Consider the following 6,741-nt stretch of genomic DNA (forward strand, 5'->3'; position numbering starts at 1 on the left):
CCCACTGGGAAGCCTGTTCACAGCCCTGAGGCCCTATGAGGTCCCAGTGTTGTGGGGGCATTGGGTGGCAGCAGGATGGAGCCCACGTCCAGGCTTAGGGGATGCCAGGGGAGCCTGGCTCAGACTGAAGAAAGAAATGCCCGGGGCACGGCTTCGTTCAGCTCCAGGGCAGCAGATCCCTGCACCAGGCCACAGCAGCAGCTCCCGGAACACTGGCTGAGTAAACCACCCAAGAGCAGGGAGGCCTCGGACCAGGGCCTGGAGCTCCCCTCACCCCTCCCTCCTCCCTCCACTTCCTGTCACGCCTTCTTTCTCTTCTTCTTTCTCTCCCTTCCCTCCCCTTCCTTCCTTCCTTCCTTCCTTCCTTCTCCCCTCTCTCTCCTTCTCTCCTTCCATCTTTCCCTTCTCCCATCCTCCCTTCATCCTCTTCCTTTCTTCTTTCTCTCTGGACCCTGCAGGACCCTGTCCGTGGAAACAGCCCACAGTTACAAGCAGAAACTCACATTCTCTGAGGACCTTTGGGGCTGCCCTTTGGGGTGAGGAAGGAAGGAACCCCCAGAAGAGCCACAAGCAGGTTTCCCAGCCTGTGTTTCATGGGACGGGACATCTGTGAGGTTGTCCTAACAAGAGCTCCCAGCCAGCTGAGCTTGGGGTGGGGACGGGGGACCCTGCAGATAGAGTTGCCAGAGAAAGTAGGCTGTCCACCTGCCCTGGCATCCCAGATCAACACCAGGCCATTTCTTAGTACAAGTACGCCCCAAATAGTGCATGGGATATACCTACACTCAGAAGGACTCGCTGATCTGAGATTTGAATGTCACTGGGCATCCTGTATCTCTGTTTGCTCTATGTGGCCGTCCCTGGGGTAGACCTTGGCCTCCTGGGAGGCCCCCAATGATACCCCTTGCCCTCTAGAGGCTCTGAGAAGCGCTCGGTGCACCCCTTCCTACCAGAGCCAGTGGCTTCTACTGCAGCTAACACCTTCACCCTCCCACACGGAGGTGAGGCCTGTCACCATCCCACGCAGCTGGTGAGTGTGGGAGCTCTAGATCAGGGTGCCTTTCCTTCTTGGGGGATCTCAACTCGGCAAGATGGGAGCCCTGGGGCCAGCCTTCCAGTAGTTCCAGTGTGTCCTCACTCAGGCCTGGCCCCGGCCCCTGGCCAGGCCCCCTCCCACCCGGCACTGTGCATGGCCCAACGGTTGGTGGGTGCAGGTCCCCAGCAGAAGAATGTGCCACGGAGAGAGGTCAATGACTCAGCCGAGCTGCAGCCAGGCACCCAGACCTCGTTGTTCCAGAGTCAATCCCAGTCAGATGGGATCCTGCACAAGGACACGTTGGCATGGCGGTGCCTGCCTGGGCCAGGCTATGGCCTCTGAAACAGCCACTGTCTCCCTCTTGCTTTCCGGTTTTTCCAGCGGAATCTCACCGTTGGAAGTCGGTGCCTCACCTCAGGTGGGCGTGGACCCCACCCTGGTCCGTCCCACCCAGCTCCTGAGGATGGAGATGGCCCAGGGGACAGGGATCTCCTGGGCTCACCTGAGAGCTGGGCTTCCCTCAAGCTAGTTCCCCCCACCCAAACCACAGCAGTGGCGTGATGGAGTGTGAGTTCTCACCGGTCTGGCTGTTGAAACGTGTTGGCACCTCCGGCTCTCTCTCCCTCTCCCACCATGTGAGATGCCTGCTGCCGCGTTGCCTTTCGCCATGACTGGAAACCTCCTGAGGCTTCCCCAGAAGCAGAAGCCTCCACGCTTCCTGTAGAGGCTGCGGAACCATGAGCCAATTATACCTTTCTTTGTAAATTACCGAGTCTCAGGTATTTCTTTACAGCAATTGGAGAATGGACTGATGATACAGATAGAGGGTGGTTAAGGAGGGGGCTGGCTCTAAAATGTGGGCTGGGCTGAGGGCACCAGGAGAGCCAGGTCCTGGAGATGGCAGGACCCCCACATGAGGACAGGGTGCTTGGGAACCAGACAGTCTTAGCCCAGCTGCTCCCGGCAGGCGCAATCCAGAATGCTCTCCATGGCCAGCACTTGGCCAGCGCCTGGTTGAGTTAACACCACCCCAGCCTCCTGACCACTGGCGCCTTCCTCAAATGCCCCGAGGGGCTCGGAAGCGGCACTTCACTCCACAGGGTCTTGTGTGAAATTCTCAATGGTGCAAGCCTGCCCGTGCTCTGCCTACACTTTGCAGCCTGTGTTGGCACAGGCGTGAGGACATTCTCCACCCGGGGCCCAGGGCTGTGGGGGGTGACCTGACCGAGGAAAACCATCCCCTAAGAAGCAGCGTTTTAGAAAACCTGACCACAACCCAGTTATCTCTGCTCTCAGCCTGGCAATGTGGGAAACTGCAGGTTTTTCTTGTTGCACCTCAACAAACATCCCCCCATGCCCCGCCCGGCTTCTGCCCGCCAGTGGGAGAGCCAGAGAAGAGGAGGTTCCCCTGAAAGCTGAGCTCCCTCGTTAGGGCTGAACTGTGGCCCTGGATTAAAAAGGTGACTTCGGTGAAATGACGTCATAAGGACAGGCCCTAATCCAGGTGTCCTTACAGGAGGAGGTGAGGACAGACACACGGAGGGACGCCCCTGTGAGGACACGGAGAGGGCGGCATCTACCAGCCACAGAGGTCCCTGGAGGAGCCAGCCCTGCGGCGCCCTGTCCCCGGACTCCCAGCCTGCAGGGCGGTGGGAATAGTGCTGTGTAAGTGTCCAGCCTGCGGTGCTTTGCTGTGGAAGTCCCCGCAAACGGACCCCACTCCACTGCTGCTTTCTGGCTTGAAACAAACAGAAATGTTTGCAAACGCCATCCCCACATCAAGTCAGGAGCTACTGTGCTGAATGTGGAGGGCGTGCTGAGGCAGAGCCCCCAAGGGTAGTGCCAGCTGCAGGGAGGGGGCTGGGGATCTTCTGCATTTACCTCGAGTCAGTGTGGATCAGAGCCCGCTGCCAGGATCCCTCACGGCCATGTAAGTCGGCCCCTCTCTCCCTCCATCTAGGGAAGATGCTACATTTTACCTTTTTTTTTTTAACAATGGTGACCGTAGTCCCAGCCTTCTCTAGGAGCCTGACTTTGACCTCACCTACAGCAGTCCAGTCTGCCCTGGAAAGCAAGCCCTCACTGTCACAGAGCTTAGCCCCATGGCTGCAGAACAGAGGACCCAAGTTGAAGCAGGTGACCACACAGGTGACTCCCACAGTCAGAGACACCCGTGGACCCCAGAGGCTCCCCCTCCCCAAGGAAGAGCCACCAGGCATGCCCTCACCCAGCCCTGGCCCCGGGGAGCCTCAGACCGAGGGACCAAGCTGCCTAGTAAGAGGCAAAGTCCCCCCCCCCATCAGCTCAGAGGGGCAGGCTGTGAGCCTTTCCCAGATCCTGGGGACGGAGTCCTCTCCCACCTCCTTCCTGCACTGCCTGCACTGGCTGACCCCTCAGCGCCCCCCACCCCCCACACACCGAGATCCTCTTTGGGCAGAAGAAGCCCTGGGTGACCTCAGAACCCCTGGACATGGGGCAGAGGGAGGAGGGGCGGTCAGGATTCGCCCCCAGGCATCCATCAGCTCCAGGGCAGCCCCAAACCAAGGTGGCGTCATTGGGATAGCTGTCCCCACCCAAATCTCCCATTGAAATGAAATCCCCAGTGCTGGAGGTGCCTGGTGGGAGGTGCTTGGGTCCTGGGGGCAGAGCCCGCCTAATTTGGTGCCGTCTTAGCGGCAGATCTGGTTGTTCAAACTGTGTGTGTGGCACCTCCCCCTCCCTCTCTTGCTCCTGCTCCCGCCACATAAGACATTTGCTTCCCCGTCGTCTTCCCCCGTGATTGGAAGCCTTCTGAGGCCTCCCCGGATGTAGATGCCACTGTGCTTCCCGCACAGCCTCCAGAACCAGAGCGTCTCTTGTAAGTTACACAGCCACGGGCATTTCTCTACAGCAGCATGAGAAGGGCCTAATGCACACGCCGCGTCCAGCAGCAGCTCCTGGGGCGTTTGCTTCTCCTGGGGCTGGGATGTGCCACCTACATTGAACTTCCTCGTTAGAACAGAAGACGAAAACCCCGAAATGTCCAAAGAAGGAAGGCAGTCAGCCACAGTCCCAACACCCAGAGACGCCCTGTGTGCTCCCAGAGCACGTGCTTCTGGGTGGCTCTGCCGTGTTCGCAGGTGGGCATGACGGGACTGTCCACCCCGTCTGTGGTCAGCTGAATGACGGTCCGCACAGATGCCCGCGTCCCAGTCTCCGGAACCTTACCTGGCACAGTGGTCAGGGCTCTCCGGGGAAACAAAACCAGCAGGCTGTGTGTGTGAGGGGAAAGGGGATCAGGAAGGCCGATAGATCCCATAATCTGCCATCTGCCGCCTCGAGACCCGGGAGGAAGACCCTGGTTCCGTCAGAGCTGAAGGCAGAGTGAATTCCTTCCTCTCTGGAGAGGGGCACCCCTTTAGTTCCCTGCAGGCCTTCAGCTGGTTGGGTGAGGGCACCCACGTGACAGAGGGCAGGCTTCTTTAGCCTGTCTACCCGTTCAAATGTCAATCTCACTCAGAAACAGCCTCACAGACACACCCAGACTCACACCAAGCGTCTGGGAACCCCACGGCCCAGTCAAGTTAACCCATAAAAGTAACCATCACGCCTGACAAAAGGGACTGTGCAGAAGGGTTAAATTGAGGCTCTTGAGATGAGAAAATTATCCGGGATTACCCAGGTGGGGCCAGTGTGATCACCAGGCTCTCCTAAGAGGGAGGCAGGAGGGCCAGAGTGGGAGGACATGCGGGCGTGGAAGCAAAGGTCAGAAAGAGGGACTGGAAGGAGCTGCGCTGCCAGCTTTGAGAACAGAGGAGGGGCCACAAGCCAAGAAACATGGGTGTCTCTAGAAGTGAAAAGGCAAGGAACAGATTCTCCCCAGTAGAACCCCCAGAACCCCCAGGAGGAACCCGCCCTGCCATACCTTCATTTTAGGACTCTGTCTTCCAGAATTCTACAATAAGAAATCTGTGGTTCTAAGCCTTAAGTTGATTTCAATTTTTATAGCAGCCAAAGGAAAGAACACATCATTCATGTTGTTAGTAGAATAAAATTCCATTTGATGTCTGTGCAGTAATTTCTCGGCTGTTCCTCCAGTTTTGAAGACTTGGTTGTTTCCAATTCCAGCATCGTAAATAACACTGCAATGGACATCTTTGTTCTCAGAGGCCCCCGGCATTTTCCATTGCTTTTAAGGCAGGTGCCCGATGGGTTTCCAGAAGCCCAGCCCCAGCCCCACCCTGTCCACTGCAGCAGGGGGCTGGTGGGGGAAGGAGGTTGGGGGCCAGTGCTCATTTGCGCCCCTTTCAGGGGGGCCTTGTCAGCTTGAAGGACAACTTGCCTCAGTCCTGGCCTAACATGGGGGTGGGGCTGCACTCTCATTTGCCCCAGGCCTGAGGCAAACCCTCCTTCAGGAGTGGTCCTCGTCCGGCACCAAGGTCGCCAAGCCCCCGAGACCTCTGCCACTTGCAAGGGCTCTTCTGTCTAGGGAGCACGACCCGCTCACGGCAGTTGCCAGGCACCCCCCACCTGTCCTGCAACCACCTCCCAGACTCTGTCTACTCTGAGAATGGGCTGCACCCATCATGTCGTGTGGGTCATGTGAGCAGGGGGCCAGCCCCTCCCCCAGGCATGTTTCAATGCTTGTCCAGTGGAGCAGAGACCCCAGTGAGGATGCAAGGAGGGGAAGATCCAGTCAGAAGGAGCTGGTGGAAACTTCTGCGGGAGTAACAGCAGGACCCCTCTGCCCTCTACGGCTCAGCCATGGTTGGAAGCTGGAGGGGGGCTGCACTTGGACTCCAGACCACAACCCCTGTGGTCGCAGGCCCTGCAGCCCAAGTCCCACCTGCCCACATGCCCTGTCTCCTCATGCCTTGGAGAAGCTTGGGGTGGCCATGCCCTCAAGCACCCCCCAAGCCCAAGCCCAGTATGTGGGCCATGAGGATTCTCAGTGCAGGCCCAGCTCGAAGGGCACCGGCCAGGGCCCCCACTATACTCTTCCCACCCCAGGTCCATGTCCAAGGCCCCTCCTGTGCCCTGAGCAGTGGTCTTCCTGCGGCCTGAGCCCCTCCTCAGCCTCCCCTTGACTCCCACCTAGAGAGGGGGCTCCAGTGGGGACAGCCCAGCTGTGCGTGGTGCGCAGCCGCCCTCTGCTGGTGTCCATGAGCAGTGACCACGGGAGGAGGCCAAGCAGCCACCTGCCCCAGTTCAGACTCTAGGCCCCCCAGGCCCCCACTAAGAGGAGCAGGGCCAGGACTCAGGAGCAGTCACCGTGACCTCTGGAGGGACCCCCAGTCCCTCCCTCCACAGCCTTGGCAGAGGCATCGCTAGCCTCATTGCATTGAGGAGAAAACTAAGACACAGCTGAGAGACAGCCACCTGAGGGTGGAGCTGCTCGGCCCCCACGTGCCCACCTTGGGCGAAAGCACCTCTCTCCCGAGGACATGTCTCGCCCTGAACAGGGGGGCCACATCAGCATCAGTGCCCTCCCCACCCCCTTGCCCAGATGGAGAAACTGAGGCCTGGAGCCCCAGGCCCCATGTCCTGGCCGGCCCCTTTCAAGAGCTCATCCTTCCACAGGGCAGTGATCCGGGGACTGCCTCAGCCAGGGATGCTCTGGAGGGAGGCCCAAGGGGAGGTGTCTGGTGCAGGGAAGTTAGAGGGCTGGGCAGGGCCTCGGCTGGTGGGACTGGGGCTGCCCTTGGACCCCATAAGACCCTCTTCTC

The 6,741-nt window shown here is 59.2% G+C and overlaps 1 long non-coding RNA gene across 2 annotated transcripts; it reads right to left on the reverse strand.

Annotated features, from left to right (window-relative positions):
- Positions 1-373: 373 nt before the first annotated feature.
- On the reverse strand, positions 374-4,383 carry LOC111544682. 2 transcript variants are annotated; one of them, XR_002732246.1, is made up of 4 exons: positions 4,244-4,383; positions 2,918-2,992; positions 1,616-1,763; positions 374-1,321 (listed from the first exon to the last, which is right to left on the reverse strand). It is a non-coding gene; the product is annotated as an uncharacterized LOC111544682 (long non-coding RNA). The 2 variants fall into 2 exon arrangements; XR_002732245.1 differs by having other exon boundaries at positions 1,616-2,992.
- Positions 4,384-6,741: the final 2,358 nt, after the last annotated feature.

Source organism: Piliocolobus tephrosceles, chromosome 1 (genome assembly GCF_002776525.5).
Source record: "Piliocolobus tephrosceles isolate RC106 chromosome 1, ASM277652v3, whole genome shotgun sequence".
NCBI classification, from domain to species: domain Eukaryota; kingdom Metazoa; phylum Chordata; class Mammalia; order Primates; family Cercopithecidae; genus Piliocolobus; species Piliocolobus tephrosceles.